A 20,380-nucleotide genomic window follows, 5' to 3' on the forward strand; every position below is an offset into this window, starting at 1 on the left:
CATTGGTGCTTGTAAAAATATTGTATTGCCGCGCTCATTCGTTTCGTTTTGGTTATGGCTTCCCTCATTCGTTGCGCTTTCATGATTTTTTTATTCCTGAATTATTGGACAGTTACTTTTTCGCCGCTTTTGTTATCTGCCATTTTATTTATTTGTTCTTTTTCGACTTGCTACTCTAGCTCTTGCTGCATTGTTGCATTGTTTCGCACATTGTTTGCCGTTATTGTTTACTATTGACATTGCTGCACTTGAAGCTGTCGCTGCCGTTGCTGTTGCTGCCGTTGCTGTTGCTGCTACTGCTGTTTGTGGTGGTGCTTCTGTTGTTGCCACAACTGACCTTTTCCAGGCCACTTCATGTTCGCATGCAACCGCACTTTCCCGGTTGCCGCACTTCGGTCGGTTAGCCTGGCAGGCATTCATTATTGACTTCTGCTTTGTATGCTGTAAGGTCGTCGTATTTTAATTGCTCAACTGCGTAACCATCATTAGCAGTTGGCTTTTTTTTCTACTTGATTTTGCCTCATTATTAACTGTTGCTCCCTACTTTTTGTTGTCACATTTTATTTTTATTTAGTTAATGTTTAAAGCGATGTAGTGGAAGGAATGACTTCGTGATTTCTCTTTCTAAAGTCATACAAGGTTCTGAATTTATTTAATATTAAAGTTCGTTTTTTCCGCGAAAATCTTTCTTTTGTGAATTCTTATCTACATAAATATAATCTTCATTCACAAAAATCATCTAGAATAAATATTTAATATGCTATTATGTTATATATTGCTTAGGTGTGTGCCAATGCAAAATGTAGGCTATGTTCATTTATAACTTTTTAAGATATATTTAGGGGCTAAAGCGAAGCCTCATCTATTGATCGAACCGTTTTTCGACTCCATCTAGATGTATTTCTATATAATATCTAGGAATTATACTTATTAAGGGTATATTAAGTTTGTCACGAAGTTTATAACACCCAGAAGGAAGCGTCGGAGGCCCTATAAAGTATATATATATAACTGATCAGTATGTTGAACTGAGTCGATTTAGCCATGTCCGTCTGTCTGTCTGTCCGTCCATCCTTCAGTTTTTAAGATATCGTTTTGAAATTTTGCAGATGTTATTTTCTCTTCAAGAAGCTGCTCATTTGTCGGAACTGCCGATTTAGGACCACTATATCATATTGCTGCCATACAAACTGAACGAACGGTATCAAGGGCTTGTATGGATAACTTCCGCATTTTACTACATATCTTCACGGAATTTTGGTGTGAGTTATTGTTCGTAGAAATAATTTAATCTACGAAAAAATTGTTCAGATCGGTTCATTATAGCATATAGCTGCCATACAAACCGAACGATCGGAATCAATGGCTTGTATGGAAAATTTTCGCATTTGACGTGGTATCTTCACTAAATTTGACATGGATTACTGCTTAAGGTAATAATATAATCTCCGAAGAAATTGTTCAGATCGGTTAACTATATAACCTTAATGTTTCTAGCAAACAACCCGGCAAAAAAGAATTAGTAAAATGTTTTCTTTTTTTACTTACTCTTTCTTATGTCTTTAGATTTGCTTAAACACATAGTTACTAAAAGAAATGTACCTGTGAAGGGTATATTAGCTTCGGTACAGCCGAAGTTAACGTTTTTTCTTGTTTTTCTTCTCATATTTATACAGTAAATAAATACTGCGTTTTTCGATTTTTATGCTTTAAAATTTAAGAAATATTCCATAAAAATGTGTACGTTAATTCATATTATTTCAAGTATTGACTAGCAAATGGCAGAAACCCCTGAACTACATATAAAATCTAAAGTAACTGTTAGATGCTCAATGCATTTCCGACAAGCTTCAAAGCTCAGAAACTGTATTTATATGTAGTTTTACCCGAGAGAAAATCAGGTATTTATAAGCAAGTTGAGAAAGGTGAGTTGTATGGAAATGAATATAGTAAATTTGGAATTATTTATAATATAAAAAAAGTTATAATTTAAATAAATAATTTTCACTTATTATATTCTTTTCCGCTAAGGTCTTCTTAAAAAGACCAATCAATACAGCTTTTATATTATTTTAATATTAATAACGCCAAAAAAATGTATAGACGCAGAACATATAGACCGATGATAACAAATTATACTGAGTATTAAACAGACTATAAAGGTGTCAAGGATATTTTTTCTTCTTTTTCAATAGAATATATATTGATTCGAAAATACATTTTAGACTTTTAGTTTGATTTTTTCTTATTTTATCTCACATCTCAATGTTTGCTATTGTGAAAGCCACGGAGCTAGCCTCCAACGCTCCAACTCGATACTCTAAAGTTAACGTCTACGTAGTCAGCCAAGCAGCAATCAAGGCAATAACCTCGTTTCGAATAGCGGCCAAAAGTGTTTTGAGAAACTGGGAAGCTACTGGGTTCCAGGCCATAAGGGCATCGAGGGCAACAAAATCGTAGACGGGATTGCCAACATTTGTGTTCAGCTGTCACTCGAAAACGTGATCGACATGGGCAAACCCATGTATTGTCTGTACGACGATATAAACAGCTGCATGGTAAGGAGAATCAAAACGCGTTGGAAGAATCTACCGGATTGCAAAACCGCAAAGGTCATGTGCAAAGAGGTACGATAGAAAAGGCTGTAGGACACTGGTTGGCATGCTCACTGGTCACAACCTAGTAGCAGCTCATGCCTACAAGATGGGACTGTCAGATCGGGAGGAATACAGAAAGAGTTAAGAGTTGTGCGTTTGTCCTCCGCTAGCAAGACAACGTTCCGATATCTAAGGGCCCCACAGTACGATAGGTTGGAGTAGTTATCGTCAGTGAGGCGTCATCTTAAAATTCGCGTCAAGCGCTGTCATCCTAAACGATGACTACAACTCAGGTAATAGGTGACGGCGCTCCATCTGGTATCGCTAAAAACCATAACTGGTCCATGTGAAGCCTATTGGCCTATTGAAGATATCCTACATGTTGATATATCATCAGTCAATCGGGGAGAAGTAAGTCATATATAGGTATGTAGGGACTAATGGAAGATAATTAATCATATTTGTTTCACATCTCACAATGTTAGTAGCAATGTTATAAGCTAATTTGATTAAGATGAGGTGTCTTAGTATTTGCCGACATAAAATCAAGAAGAGGAAGAGATTCCCATATTTAGTAGAGCTAGAGAAAGATGTCAAATGTTGGTTATATTTTAAATTTTGAATACATTTTTATTCCATATAAAGTCTTTTATATTGGTCGATGAAATTGTCAACTATAAAATGATGAACCAAAGTAGAATTATATGGAAAATAGGCATGGTTTTAAACAATTTGGAGCTGTACTAAGAAAATGTTATGGAAATTAGTGTACCAAACTAGTGTATATAGACTAGGTCAAATAATTGGTAATATATGATATTTGAACTTGAGGATGGCCGTGTACAACCAGAAGTCCATTTCCAGTCACTTATTCCGAATATTAATATCAAAATTATTTACAAATATTAAGAAGTGTTTTGATAATGTAATAAAAAATATATTTAAATATTAAATTTCCAGATAATCATCGAAAAATATAATTAAATCGCTTACCTTACTATAAAAAAGCTGCCAAACTTCCGCGGCGTAAATGTTGCTGCTGCATTCATAACAGAGCTGCATTGCGTTTATTTATACACACATTTTGGTTGAAATTTATTGCTGAATTTTTCACTTGAAACAAAGTTTTGTCATTCAATTTACGAACACTTTGCGCACTTAATTGCTTATTAGTAAATATTTCGGTTTAATTATTAATTAGTAAATTAGCTTGAATTAATTTTTATTTTATTTTAATTTTTTTGGAATTTCGTGCTAATTAAATTTTTTATTGTAGTAATTTGCTTTTAATCTTTATTTTATTGTTAATATCTTTATTGTGTCAATTATTACAAGTAAAATATTTATTTGCAATTTTTAATATTTTTGGCGCCATACTTAGCTGTAAAGGTTACAATTTCGCGACGTGTGTTGAGAAACGGCGAATTTATTTGTGCGTGTTAAAGTTAACTTTGAAACTTGTAGATTTATTTATTTATTTAATTTATTAATATTAATTATTTTAATTTTTATTTGAAATCTTTAAGTATTTAATCTTTATTTCTCATGGTGTTATCGTCTATTTTGTCATAATTAGTAGTTACACAATTTTTACAAAATTTAATATTTTTTTTTATAATAAATTTTGAATTGTTTATTAAAAATTATTTATGTTTATTAATAAATTTATTAATATTTTATTATTTTTAATTTTAGTTTATAATTTTTTTTTTTATAATTTTTTATAATTTTCATTAAATTTATTTTTAATAATTTTTTTCGTTTTCCCCTTCTATTTCGTACACATTTTAACAAACAAGTAATTAATTTTAGCTTTTAAATTTTTCTATCAATTTCCCTACAAACACAAACACCACAAAATTTTTCAATTATTCACTACATTAGTTTCGTATTACTCTTATTTATGCACAAAATTTCGCTTTAAAATTTAACTTTCGCACTCGCACAACAACAACGATAGACCGGCGCACATGCATGAATATTCCTACGAGTTAATTTTTCTTCACTTTCTCGACGTTGTTGTACCAGCAGCACAACAGCTGCTTATTGTTATGCGACCACGCCATTCATGCGAGCGCTAACAACAACAAAACTAGTGTGCGCTTAAATTGCGCGTCTTAAATTTGCCACAGTCGTCTTGCCTTGTCTTGCCACTGCTCCTCGGACGGGCTGTGAAGGGAAAATATGCGCAAGGACAAGCATTTAATAGTGTTGCATTGTTGTTTTTGTAGCTGTTTGGCTGCTGCTGTTGATGACGATGACACCTCCAGTAACAGTAATATTAACAATAATAACAACAACAACAACAGTCACACTGTCATTTGCATAAGCGCATCACAAATGTCGAAGCAGCGTTATTAAAGAAGGCGGCGAAGAAGAAGACGAAAACGTAGAAGTAGTAGAAATTGTTAATGAAGAAGGCCCAAAGTTTGTTGCTGCTACCAAGTTTTCTCGCAGAATTTTTTTCGCAATTTTTTTTGCAATTTTTTTCTTTCTTCGCTATTTTCTTACGCCTCCATCACATTCATGTCATTCATCAGCGCACGATTACAATGGCTCGACCAACGCGCGCGCCTCATTTAACGACATACCCTTTATGCATACGCAGACATGTGTGCACTTCTAAGGGGTCTTTAATAATTTTTTTGTTTGCTTTTTAATACGCGCGTCTGCGTCTCGCGTATGCTTCTCAAGATTTTTCTATTTCTATTTTTGGTGTTTTTGCAAATTTCTTCTTTTGTTTTTCGCCAAATATGCGTGTGATTTCGTTCGTTGTCGCCTTGACAGTGTGAGCTGCGTGCTTCGCTTTTAATTTACCATCTCAGCGGCGGCAAGGTAAATATGTGTGTATGTGAGTATGCGTGGATTTGCATTTGCAATTGTCGTTGAATAGCGCAGCATTCAAGGCCCTCAAGTGGGTTTCTAATAGAATTGTTTTTCATTGTTTTGTCTTTAAATTTGCACACATTGTTCTGTAATCGTTTTCTTGTAACAATGGTTGGCAACTCTGGAAAGAAAAAAAATGTAAAATGTCAATGGAAGAAATTTTAATTTTTAATTATAATTAATTTGTATATAAGAAAGCTTCTTATTAAGTTTGAAAGTTAACTTATGATAGTAATTGCCATAAGAGACTTTCTCGGAAGTCTCCTGGAACCATTGACACAAGTTCTTCAAATATAGTTACTTAAGGTTTTATCTTAGGGATTGTTGAATAAAAAGTCTTATACATTTCTAGTCGCCTGACTACTGAAGTAGTTCTCTCATAAATATTTATACCCTGAACAGACAGTGTATATTAAGTTTGTCACGATGTTTGTAACACCCAGAAGGAAGCGTCGGAGACCCTATAAAGTATATATATATGTTGAACTGAGCCATGTCTGTCTATCCGTCTGTCTGTATATATACGAACTAGTCCTAGTCCAGTTTTTAAGATATGAAATTTTGCAGATGTTATTTTCTCTTCAAGAAGCTGCTTATTTGTCGGAACTGCCGATATCGGACCCTATATGATATAGCTGCCATACAAACTGAACGATCGGAATCAAGGGCTTGTATGGAAAATTTTCGCATTTGACGTGGTATCTTCACGAAATTTGACATGGATTGCTGCTTAAGGTAATAATATAATCTCCGAAGAAATTGTTCAGATCGGTTAACTATATAACCTTAATGTTTCTAGCAAACAACCCGGCTAAAAAGTATTAGTAAAATGTTTTCTTTTTTTTTACTTACTTTTTCTTACGTCTTTAGATTTGCTTAAACACATAGTTACTAAAAGAAATGTACCTGTGAAGGGTATATTAGCTTCGGTACAGCCGAAGTTAACGTTTGTTCTTGTTTCATCTTGAAAATATTCACGGCGCAAGCTAACCCTAACCAGTAGCTTCAAGGTTTAATTAGAAAAGTAAGTAGGCAAATGAAAAGCACTTGTACTACTATAATGACTGTAATCAATGACTTTATGAGTGACGTGCGACACGTATGATATATTTCAAGAGTATACCTAATGCCATCCACTATGAAGTTGAATATGTACTGAGGTAGAAAGTAGTGGTGAACAAGTTGATATGCCGAACCATTTAATAATCTCTCTTCACCACCCTTCTGATGCTTATTTATGCAAATCACAAATCCGAGCGTTTGATAATTTTAGCCTAAGTTCCAGATATTTCATATTCAGCCTAAATGTAGGCAAATTTGTCTTCTATTTTACTTTCAACCTAAATGTAGGCATCAATTCTCAACCCAAGGAGATCTAAATACTAAAACAGTCCATCATGAAAGTTCTATTGAGCATCAAACGGACTAATAGCAAAGGCAAATATATAAACTAGCAGACAGTTTTCCCCAATCAGATGGGCCTGCAAAGTCTCTTTAAGAGAGTTCACAATAATTTGCTGAAGAGGAAAATTGCCTATAGCATATATTTAAAGATAGAATTAACACTAACTTCGGCAAAATTAAATGTGTACTAAACTCTAGAAGGCCTCTGAACTAAAAAAGCTGTAGCAGGTTCTTAAATGTGTTTTCCACTATTCAATATTTTGCTTTTCCGAATAGATTAGTAAGGCACGTCTTTTAGCTACGTTTAACTGATCTTGATTACTGACATTTCTTTCAGACCTAACTCTTAATATAGACGTTAATATTTAAGTTTCTATACAACTTTGAGAGAAAAATTTACAACTTCATTGAAGTGTTTATATTTAATTTCAGAGTACGTCGCAGCAGTCTCTTAAATTTCTTCTCTTATTATGTATAGTCCATCAAGACGATTTTCTAGCATTTTCAACATCATTTTTCTGCTATTTTTTTCTAATTTCTAATTATCACACGAAAAGTAGACAGCAATTTACATTTTGTACATAAACTCCTCACTGTAATCCTCATTAATGAAATCACCCACTTTATTGCCCATCTACACAAAGTCCGTGATTCATTTTCATGTTTTTTTACTGTGTGTTTCTGTGTTTTTGTTGTTATTTTGTATTTCATCTTATTTTCCAACAAAGTTTGTACACGCTGCTTGTTTAACATGATTGCCGACAACCGTGTCGCATTGTCATGTGGCAATTTTTAACTGACAGCCGACAGTAAGTACATCACTCTTGATAAAACAACAACAAAACAAATACATAAGCAAATAAACTTATTACGGACATTTCATGGGCATGGCATGCTAATGTAGAATATATTCTTGGTTGGCTGAATCTATTGTAAGCTGTGTAATGGTGAAAGACAAAAGACGAGAATATGTATATGGGATGTATTTTGTTACGCTATTCTAATGGGACGTGTTTTATAATAAATATCATTAATTGTTACCAAAAACCACTTCAATTTTCAATGAACTAATTTGTAATGAATTTTGTGGTTCATTGAAGGATTTGGCATTAAGAATATAAATTATGTTACTAAATGATTAAATTCTTATAATTTTCTATGCAAACCCTGGTGGGCGATCTCTGCTTATTTTTATACACTCGTAATAAAGTTGCCAAGAGAGTATTATAGTTTTGTTTTGTGTACCACAAAATGGCGAAAACCAAAAACACATAAAGTGTCATAACTAAGCCATAAATGAAGATATAAAAGTAAAATTTGGAATAAAGGAGTTTTTTGTGAATATCTCGCAAACCAATAAAGCTATATAAACCAAACTTTCTGCAGTCGTTTTCCTTACGTACCCCATTACCCACCTTGAAAATGGTTGAAATCGGATAATAACCACGCCCACCTTCCATACAAAGGTTAGGTTGAAAACTACAAAAAGTTAACCCACTAATGAAAAATATCAGAAACACTAAATTTTACAGAACAAATGGCAGAGAAGAGCTGCATTCAGATCAAAAAAAAAAGGAAAATGTGCGGGGCGTCACAAACTTATTGGTCAAAATCGATATCTCAGGAATTACTCAACCGATTTCAATGAAATTCGGTACATAATACTTTCTATAAGCGAAATCGGTTGACAACCACGACTACTTTCCATATAACTAAATTTTGAATTTCATCTGATTCCCTCACTTTATAATGTATACATAAGGAACCGATAAAAAATAGCGGAATAAAACTTTACACAAATCTGTGGCTTCATATGTTGGAAAATTCTCGAAATCGGACTATAACTTTGCAAGGCCCCACATATCGAACATGAAAAGCTCAGTGCCTAAGGATTTTTTTTTACCGAAAATATGGTTAAATCTCTCAGATATTTTAATGTAATTCAACGGATTTTTAATAGTGTGTCTCTGTATAAAACATTATTACAAACGAGTTATATCTTCCCTTAGCTCCCATATACCTAATTATAAGCTTTTCAAAAATACGGTGCGCTTTATTCCGCATATATCGGTTAATATGTGAGATATCTTACAAAATTAAGTGAACGTAAAATTGGATATTATGTTGCTTGGTGGCAAAAATAATTGAAATCTGTTCAGACTTTATCTCAACCCTCTTAAACTGTATATGATGATTTTTGTTATTCTCTTGGACTGCCGAATATATGGGTGAAATTATGTGTTTTCCTAATAAAATTACAACAATAAATTGCGAGAGTATAAAACGTTCGATTCGACCCGAACTTAGCCTTTCCTTACTTGTTAATTTATCTATTATCCATACTTCATTATATTGTTCTCTTATACTGCAAGGAACGAGAGATTTTCTAAGAGTCTAAGAGTTTGACTGTGAAAGATATTGAACCTTGATCATTCTAGATCTAGAATCTATAAGACATAGAGCTCTCAAGAGAATTTTAGGAGAAGGTATTGTCAGCAGCCAACAGTTGTTCTTCTCGAATCTATTAGAAAACTTTTAAGGCGTCAGTCTAAGACATTAACCTTCACAATTCATTCTGGGTGTTCTAGGTTCTGGTATAGGGTTTCCGTTTCCCGGCTTTATTAAACATACATTTGAGTGTTGATATTTGGAAACCAAATTGCGGTCAATGTAACAAGCTAAGGAAGATCATTTCTAAGAGAGCTATAACATAATGAAAAGGAAGATCTTAATCTAAATAAAACTAGTAACATCTCGGACTTGTATAATAGTTCGAAAAACTATCAGCAGCTTGTTTATAGAAAAGTTTACTAGATAATTATACTGTGTAGATATAAGTTCTAGTGGTTACGTGCGATGATCTGCAAGGTCCATTGTCGCCCGAAAACCACCTTTTAACATTTTAGTAGATAAAGCTAACATATCCGAACCCTTGGATACTACTTGGGGAACTTTTATACCCTATTCTATCAATTAGGTATTGTTTCTGTTACCCTAAAGAGTCAGTCCATTCATTTTGACAGGCAAATTCAGGTTCTACATAGAATTCGAATAAATATCCATATTTTTTATTATTTATTTAGAAGAGAAATAATTATAAATAATTACTCCACTTATATATACCAAGCACTGGCTGCCAGGGCCTTCGGCTTGAATAATCATAGATCTAAAGTATAAAATATGTTTTATAAATGTTTTCAAAATATTATATATACGCAATGAAGATATTAGCCTAGTAAAATAAAAAAATAAAAAATGTTTTTTGGATGCCATTAAGTAGTTTTTTATAAGTCAATTAATTTTTTATTTTATTTATATGCGATGAAATCTATGTTTCGTACCGAAGTTGTCTGGAAGAGGTTTTTAAAAATTCCTGGACCGAATTTGATAAAATTTCAGCGAAATAATGGAGCATTTTAAGAGTGTTTGCTGTAGAACTAAAGTTAAAAACTTAGTTAATATCCTGACCTATTCATTAATTCATTCTCCTATTTTTATTAGCAAAAAAACATAAATATAGGTCTTTCGCAAATCCTTTCACTCTATTCCATATCACAAAAACTAAAATATTATGAGATATTATCTACCCTATTTCAGAATGTTGAATTTAAAATAATTGATATAGTTTTTCTTTTAGTCCTTTTCAAAAACATCAAGCCAAGTTTACAAATTTCAATTACAACCAAGGAACTATTTCTTAGTTTCAATTTACTGTGGGACACACATAGTTGCACAGTCACTGTTTGTATTGGTTACTCATAGTCACCCAAGCGTTATTTCATTCATTATTGTGCCTTCCATTTCTCAATGCTATTTGTAATATTTCACTTTCTCTTTTTAAAAATTCGTTCTCTTTCACTTTCATTATCTTCATTTTGTGTATATTTTCACGATTAGTTTTCTTATTTGAACTTAATTCTTGCAGTGAAAAAATTATTTGTTCAAAAATAATCAAATCACAAAACAGTAACTTAGAGCAACTCAGCCGAAATTTCACTTAGAACATATTTTTCTTGACATGATTTCGTAATGCAACGCTGTCAACGCTTGTTTTTGTTATTATTATAAATTTTTTTTTTTGGTATTTTCCACACGTTGCAGCATCCGCAAGCACAAGTAAACACACACACTCATAGCTTAGTAGATATCCCAGCAGACAGCGAACAGTCGCTAGTCAGCAGTCAAAGCAGCCATCAGTAGCTTGTAAACACAAACAAACAAACACAAAAGGCGTTGCAGAAAATAGTAAATGTGTGCTGTCATTAATGCTGCCAACAGCGCCGCTGCTGCTACGGCGAATGGCGTTGACAGCTGCCTTTACTGCAGTTCTTACATAAGATCAGACGCTGCGTGGCGTATTTGTTATTTGCAGTCTTAGTGTTTGCATGTGTGTGAATTGTTGTTACATTCTCTTTTTGTTATTATTGTTGTTGCATATTGTACACATTTTTTTGCTATTTTTTATTTTATTTCAACTTGAGAATATTTCACAGCAGATTACCTCAGCAAATTATGCGTTATTTTCTACTATTTTTCGCACACAAACAACTTCACTTTTTGTTGTTATTGTTATTTTTGTTGCAGCTGCTGCATTCAACTTCGATTGCCACACTATGTAAAGCACAAACATTTCAAAGATTCGCACAGACTTGCTGGCTGCAGCCAAACGCTATTATTGCACTGCGAAGGCGAGCGAGCGGCCATGGCGTATACGTAACATCCGTGAATTTATATTTTTGGTGCGAAACACACACACACACACTGCAGCGCTGCACCGACAGTGGATGGCGTACAAAGTGTGAATGTCAAAAATGTTGAAAACGCGTTTCAGTGAACACAAATTGTGCGTTGCATGGCGGATGTTATATTGTTGTTGTTGTTCTTGCAGTTTGTTTGTGCCACAGCTGCTGCAGCAAGGAAGTCAGTCAAGTTGCTAAACTTTTTTGCGCGATTTGATTTTTGTATTTTTGTTGGAAATACCGAAATTCGGAAAAATGAAAAATATTCTTGTTTTTGTTGTAATTTCTGACTAGTTTTGCAGCGTTTGAATTTTTTCACTTTTTTTGTATATTGTCACTTTCGGAAATTTTGTTTACTTGCAACAACAAGAGTGCGTCGCTTGCAACGCCTTGCTACACTGCAACTGAACACATGAGAGTGTTCATTTTACAAACTCACTCACTAACACACACACGCCGACCAAACACACTTACCACAGACGCCTACAAAATTCAATGCTTTGAGTGCGTGCGGCCTCCGCAAAAAACAAAAAAACAAAAACAAATGCGAAAAACCACCTCAAAAAACAAACTACCGTTATTTTTGTTTATACGCACATGCGGTCCGTGCCGTCAATCGGTTGGTCGTTGGTCCAGCGAGCGGTCAAACGAACAACAAGCTAACGAGCGAGCGAGCGAGCGCGCGACGTGTGACTAGCGGATTTGGACGAATCGAACGAACAACGAACGCGACGCGCATTTGCCACAACAACTCTGTGTAGAGAGCACATACACACACGCACACACTGAATTCTTGTAGAATACGCTTGGCTGGCGTTACCGTCTTAGCGTGTGTCCCGATTCATACTGACATGCAGCATCAGCAATCGCCAGCATCGCAGCCTATGCGACAAGCAAGCCAAGTCAAAGCCAAAGCCAAAGGGAAATTTCCTCCAAAAGCCAAGCAGAAAAAGCGCATAACGCCAAAGCAATGCGAAACAGAAAATATCCCTACAACAAACACAACAACAGCAAACAACGCTCGTGTGCCAGTCGTTGCTGTCGCTGTCGTCGTCCACGCAGCATCCGTACAATTTTTTCAAGGATAACTTCAGTCGCAGCAGTGCAGCTGCAGGACGAAGTCACCGCCATCAAAAATGGCTAGCGGTGTGCTTCGCGCTGCCGTCGTCGGCAGCAAGGTGTGCCGCGACGTGTGTTGCTGCAGTGTTTGAAGGATATTTTAACAGTGCGTTAACAGTAGCTTTATGAGCGCAGGCGTTCTCGTCAAGAGCGCGCAGACTGTGCGAGAGCGCAACTCCGGCGACCACGTGTTCATAACACTGCAGGCAATCAAAGCTCTACTCATTCATGATTTGTTTACTTTGGAGTTAGAAATTACATATACTTCATTGTTATTGTTGTTGTTGTTCAGCGGATTTTATTTTGTTTTGTAATTTAAGTACTCGCCGCGAGGCATTCATCTAGAAATTTGTTGGTAATTTGGGAGTAATACATATGTGTTTTGTTTACATTTTAGTTGTTGTAACTTCAGCTAGGAAGTTGAAATGACAACAATAAGCTGGGGGGTCATATGAGTGAAATCACAAAGCTTTTCGGATAAAATTCTGCAACGTTATACTCATAATTATTCTACTTATAAACAAACTTATGTTAAAAAATAAAAGATACTCTTGAATAATGTTCTTACTTGATGAGAAATCAAACCTAGTTTCGGCCAGTTTCTTTTAAATTCTTCATTTAATGCTACCTGATTATCTTGAATATCGAATTTTGATCCTTGTTTAGCAATTTTCCCAATTCAGGAACAAAAAAAAGCTTTAGAAGACCTAAATATCTCGTTTTGGATCAGCATCTCTCATTTCTAGCTCTAAAACTATATTCAACGGAGACTTATTCATATAGTGTGGGACGCTACTCATAATGAAATATAAGAGTGTCTAATACCAGGTTTCAGGAACATCTATAATCTATCTATAATCTATATATATACACCTTAGAACCACCGTAGCCAGGTTTAATAAAGAGAATCCGTAGATTTCCAATAGAAATATTTTGTATATAAAATCTGAAGTTTATAACAACGACAGAAACTCGCTTCCTTTTTCCTTGTTCGAAGAACAATATGTATTTTTTTAGTGGCTGCTAGACTGTTCCAACCCGTAAAGAATATGTTACATTCACATCAATGACTTTTTAATATAATAACGTCGGTAGTTCTTCATAAACTAGATATATTTCGGAGATGAACGAAATTTAAAACTTTCTCAATAACAATTACCTTGAGTAACCCATACCAATGAAGTCAGAAGTCATACCATAAACATTCCATTCCCCCTCAAATATTTTCGTTTGTCACATTTTTTGCAGTTATTTGTCCCAATGACACACTAACAAACAGCGTTGACAACAATATGACCTACGCTCTGCATTACTCTCTTGCATTAATGCAGAGTTATTGAGAGAGCAGCAAATAGAGAGTTTGCGTACATTATTTCAAGCTCTCTGAAAGCTTCAGTACTATATGTAACTGTTAACAGTTCTGTTAATAGGTTATCGTGCATCGGAACAACCACGTGCTACGTTGCAGTCGAATTTTAATATTCGTTGATGATATACGATTGTTTTTTATTGGGGAAAATATGCAAACTTAAAAACATTTACTTGGTAAATACTGGCAAATTTAAATCCAAATTCCCAGCTGAAATCGCATATATATGTGTGGACTTATGATACAATAGGAGACTAATTATTGGAATTAAACTATGGAAAATATATTTACTATTTATTTGTTTGGGACAGACTTCTTTTAAACTCTAACAAAGCTTAATCTCAGTATTAAAAGATTATAAAATAGCCCGAAGGGTCTTTTTTAATGTTCATGAGTATCAAATTTATTCATTAACTATACGAATTGCTTTTGAATTCTACTACTCACTGAAGCTCCATTTGAGATGTGAAGTAACTAGAAAGCTCCTTAAAAAAATGTGCAGACTTACTTACTTATACATAATGACAATTAAATAAATAATAAGAATACTTTTCTCCAAAGTCACGAAAAGATGTCATAATTAATACTATATATTTATTAAAGACTTTCAGAAGAGAGCTTCGGTCAATCCTAGACTCGTACCAAATCTACAAAATGATTGATAAGCTCTTATTCAATAGCATAAAAGAAGTAAGAAATTTTTGGAGGTCTGCATTCTGAACGGCCGGCCTTTGAAATTTTGGGTTAACCAATGCTAATCATTATAGAAAAGAAGACGCTTGAGATCTTTTTCAGTGATAATGGAGACTGAAGCTGATACAATATTCGCAATGAATATACAGACAGGTTCTGACTGTAATTTGTAATGTGAAATTTGAAAAGTAAAATCGAAATTCAGTACACCAAATATGATAAATATCGGATTGAAAGTGAATTGAATTTCACTCGGAAGTCAATTACAGAACCTGCCTGATATATATGTATCTTTCGTATCGTGCTGTCACTCGAGGGAAATTTTATTCTGATTCCTTCTGTTAGTTTAAATGAATTAGTTCGGATGATTTTAAGACCAACAGCCCAATGTGAATAGAATGACCATTAACAGAGACGAATCACTGCTCTTAATTCGAAAGATAAGCTTTGAAACTTAATATGCTGTATATTCCCTTATGTCATCCTTAGGTTAGATTTTGAGATTTTTTCACTGCATTTCATTTCATTTTCTCAAATTGTAAATTTGGTTAGGTCCTTAACCCATTCGAACCCATTGTACTCGCTTGGATACAGAAATAAATCTTTTATTTTTTTAATCAGTTTTTGTGTGATAAGGCTATTAACCCATTCGCTCCCATTGTACTCGCTTGGGTAAAAAGAAAATAAAAGATTTTTTTCTGTAAGCAAAATTTCCAGGCAGCATTCCGGTGCTAATTGTATACCACATTATAGCTATTTCACACAGCCTAATTAATTTATCAATTAAAATATTGAATGAGAAAGTTTTGAGAAACTTCAATAACTTATAACCTAAAATAATCTTCGTCTTATCGAGAAGATATTACCGAGTTTAAAAAACGGGCTTAGTGAACATATTGAATTCCAAGATTCCGATATTATGCGCTTAGTAAAGTCTCTAAGCGGAAAAAAATAATAACTTCAAATTAAACAACTTCATTTAAATGATAATATCCTCGAAAAGTAGACATTAACACAAAGTGGTGTATAAAATTCCCAAGTGATTTACTCGAAATCAAGCGAAATGCCTGAAGACGAACTAATTATTATGCAAACAAACACAGATGCAAAATGAAATGCTGAAAGCAATTGCATTGCAAATTGGCACAAAATTAAACAGCTGCTATTTATGGGCTACAAATATCGATAAACGCACACAGAAATATATACATACAAGCAAAATGATGCGCGTGCAACAAATGCAATGGCAAGTGACATGTGTCACTAAAAGCCACATTTGTATTTGTCTGTTTGCCTAAGTGAGTGCACATGATGAGTGAACTTAATTGTTGCTGCTGACCCCACACATACACACACACAGAGAGACACATGAGTGTGCTTAGAAAGTAGATGCGCCTCTAATGTGGCAATGAGCCGTAGGTGCTGCAACACGTGCCCCAGCACACACAAACACACTTATGAAAGCTTATACACACCGAGGAGTTGCCTGCCGATGATGCCTGCGTCCAACAAATTATTGGCAATGGCATAATTTTGCTAATTAAACGTTGAACGCCACCACAAAGCCATCGCACCAACACGGCAGCACTGGCACTCCAACCTACAGCAAACATTCCACCTTGCAGCAATGCCGCCTGCTACTCAGTCGCTTCTACTTGCACCTTCCTCAGTCATCAGCTGTCGAAGTGCTTTTTGCTTCATTAAATTAACGTTTGCAGTAAATTTCACTTTAAAACGCAAATTAATTGCATGAAAAGCTAGCTAGCTAGCTGACTGGCTGTCTGTCTGCCTTTCGATATACCGCCACACACAGCGCCTCTCCTGTGACAAGTTACAAGTTTGCCTACTTACTGCATGTTGTTGTTGTTGTTGTTATTTTTCGTACTTTTTTTCTTTGGCTTTCTGTGACTTTGTCTGCACTTTATCGATTTACTACAGTCAAATGTCCCACATATCTGCAGCCGCAATGCTTAACCACCGGCAGCTCGCTCACTCCCACCCTCTGCCGCTTAACACCACTCAAGGGGGGTTCAACTGATTACATTCGAAATGCGCACTAATACAAGCGCAAGCGTAGCAGCATAGCAGCATCCTAGTTGTAAGTATTTACTTTTGTGCATGCGTGCCAGCCGCTTCCCCCCCTCGCTCGCTCCTGCTCCTGCACCTTCCACCCTTCGTCGACCTTCTTTGTGTGCTACTTTCACTGCAATTTGCATTTTAAAGGCAATTTAGTTGGTGAAACGCATCAAGCAGCGTTGCATTATGGCTTTAGCTTAGCGCATACTAATACCAAAGCACACACATACATACATACATATACGAGTATGCATTTCTGCGCACTTTTGCCACTCGCAAAGCGCACTTACATGATTATCAACAGACACACACACAAACACACTCCTACATATGTTGAACAACATATATATTGGCTCTCGAGTGAGTTGTGTTTCCTCCGTGTGGGCGTTGGCGGTGTCGGTGTGTGGGTGTGTGGGTGTGGTTGTGGCTTGTACATGTTGCTTTTGATGCTGATTTTCTGTGCACACATCTTCTACGCCTTTATTTATACACTGAATCACTGTATGTATGTATTTTAATACTCTTTCACACCCTCCTACTTACGCTGTATGTTTGAATGTAAGTCGCGTCATATTAGCTTTTATGTGTTTTGAGTGTGGTTGAGTGAATGTCATTAGGTTTATAAGTTTTCGAAATTAGTCATAATGTTGTTGGTAATACCAACCGTCAACCAAGGTAAAGTGTTGTGCGCCTGAGTACCAATACACGCTCGTCACGCACACGCACACGCCGACTTTGCATTGAAAACACCTTTTTATTATACATATGCATGTATGTGCCCCTCTCTGTGTGTGTTGGGCGTTAGTCTGAAGTGGAAAATTATGTGAAAGTGTTGAAGTATAATTATCTGTTGCAGTCACACTGTGAATGATCTACGACTAAAGCGGGCTCATAAATGCCGTTATACGTTTTGCGCGCATAAACAGTGGGGCGTGTGAAAACGCGTTTGTTGAAAGTGAAATTGTAATATTTGCAGTAAATGTCGAATTCTGGGAATGCTCAAAGAAAAATTACGACAAAATCATCGAATTTCCTTATCGAAGGAAGAAAGATCCTTATTTCCATCGAATAATTCTAACATCTTTTACTAAATTCTTCCTGGAGCATGGTATAAAATAGGCAATTATATTGGAAAAATATCAATTGAAAAAAATAGTCTGTTCCAAAGACGCATTATTAATTGTGAGGACGAATTTCTAGTCATGAGTGAACACTAATTTTTATCATTGTCAATGAACGACCTTCAATATTTTTTAGCAAAGTTCTGAACCTTCGATCAACCCAAGACACGCACTAAAAATTAATCGAAAAAAGGGCTTTTCAAAAGGGATACTACAAAAGTAGACTTATAAGGACTGCAGACGAAGCCATTTATTGTATTTTAGACATACAATCCAACAATGAGTCAGTGGTCAGTCTCAACTTTAAGAGCGCTACGTCCTACGTAGCGATGAGGCTCATTTCTGACTGAATGGCTTCGTCAATAAGCAAAATATGCGTTATTGACCAGGCAGCAATCCACACGTACTCCATGAACCATCATTGCATCCGAAAAAAATACGGTTTGGTGTGGTTTATAGCCCGGCGGCGTCACTGGGCACTACTTCTTCCGTGATGATCAAAACCCGCACATTACTGTGAATGGGAATCGCTACCGCTCAATGATAACCAAATATTTTTGACCCGAATTGGATGATATGGACTTGGACAATATGTGGTTCCAAGAGGAAAGCGCCACAAGACACAATCGATTTATTAAAAACCAATTTTGGTGAACGTGTTATCTCACGAAATGGCCCAGTTAAATGGCCGCCTCGGTCGTGCGATTTTCCTGTGGGGCTACGTCAAGTCTATCGTCTATGCGAGGATAGATGAACTTCGTACGTATATCGAACGTGAAATTGCAGTAATGTTGGCCGATTTATGCTTGAAAACCATTGAAAATTGAGTTCAGCGTCTGGACTTCCGCAATCGTGCCCGTGGTGGCCATGCAAAAGAAATCGAGTCCCATACATAATGGCTTCGAATGTACTTTCACAGGAATTAACAATTCCATTCCCAAACCGTTTTTGTTTTATTAAAAAATAAACTTTTTAGCGCTCTTATTGAAGATCCCTTTATAAAAAGCTTTGAGGCAGTAGTCTGCTTTACAAGCAGAAAAAATATCCAAGACTATGTCTTTAAAATGCCAGGGGCCAATTCGACATATTTTCGAAGCCAGAGCAGTTTTAGTGGCCGAGAGTCGAGCAGGTGCGAATGGATACTGAAAACTTTAAAGCGCGTTTTCTCGAGTTTTCATTTTCACAAGTGTTAGAATACGGCGCCGGTGATAGCAAAAATCGATGTCCGATCGAAAAAAAACCAAAGTGATCAGTATAAAATTATCTTCTATTTGAATTAGACAAAAGTAGTTGAAGTTAAACAAAAGTATTATTTAAACTACTTGTTTTACAACTTGAAAGTCAATTTTGGAATTTAAAGTTTGGAATTTTATAACTGGTTCGACTGTTTCAGATGCATCGCACGACCTCCATCACCGGCACCGATTTACAAGTGCAGACTCCAGGCGCTCCAGAAAAATACTTTCAACTTTGAAAAAATTTCAATATTTTTTTATAATAATAAATATTGTTTTTTAAGCCTTAAATATAGTACACAATTGTTTAAAATTCCGTTTACCGCAATCATTTCCTTTCCTTTCAAAAAAAATTGCTAAAAAACGCTTTTTTCGGTTTCTAAGGCAGAATACTGCCTTAAGAGGTAAGGCCTTATAATAATTTGAACCATATAATAGTTTTTGGCCACTGTAGGTGTTACATTGTGCTGGTAATGAAATTTCCGTACATTAAATCTTAAATGGCTCTGTAGTTCGGAAAGAACATAAAACATTTATTATATTCCATATCTATAAATATATCTATAAAATTCATTAATGACTAAGGTCACATGTAGACGGTTTCAAAATTATTTCCCAATTGAATATATTTTAAACTTCTATCTCGTGATAAAACTATGCCAATATACAACTAATAAGCAATACCGTATTCGATTAGCCACTCTCTAAATCAAATATGCATAAATTTAACGAGCACAAATCGGAGCATTGGATTATGATATACTCGTATAAATCTTTTATTTATTCTCTCAGTAATTACAACTCAAAATTTATCTACCTAAGGTCAAACCAAGCCCAGAACATACCACAATGAAAATAGTGAATATTAGTGATAGTTTCGAAATAAATAAGTTATTTTTTCGAATTATAAAATTTAAAAGAAGATAATCGGCGTAGATTCATCATTTTTTTCTTTTTTTGTTTTAGATATGCTTTCTTGTTGAAAACAATTTCAAAGTTGAAGATTTGAGATTGGCAGAGTATTGCTTTTATAGCAAGTTTTCGTTAGATTTATAACTCTCCAAAGCCCAATAAATCGAACATTACTAATGTCAAAACAGCAAAAACATTTTCAATGAAAATATCAAAAATAAAAAAATTA

General features: G+C 35.0%; 1 protein-coding gene across 2 annotated transcripts in view; it reads right to left on the reverse strand.

The window, feature by feature from the left end:
• Positions 1–20,380, reverse strand: part of LOC105210656 (acetylcholine receptor subunit alpha-like) — a 321,573-nt gene that overhangs the window by 262,954 nt on the left and 38,239 nt on the right. Inside the window, exons 1-2 of one of the 2 annotated variants that reach the window (XM_054231050.1) lie at positions 11,389–11,914; positions 3,596–5,604 (exon numbers count right to left, since the gene is read on the reverse strand). The gene's annotated coding sequence lies outside the window, so the exon portion shown is untranslated. Of the gene's footprint in view, positions 1–3,595; positions 5,605–11,388; positions 11,915–20,380 lie in introns of those variants that run through there. The other variant, XM_054231051.1, reaches the window with a different exon arrangement.

Source organism: Zeugodacus cucurbitae, chromosome 5, assembly GCF_028554725.1.
Source record: "Zeugodacus cucurbitae isolate PBARC_wt_2022May chromosome 5, idZeuCucr1.2, whole genome shotgun sequence".
Lineage (NCBI taxonomy): Eukaryota > Metazoa > Arthropoda > Insecta > Diptera > Tephritidae > Zeugodacus > Zeugodacus cucurbitae.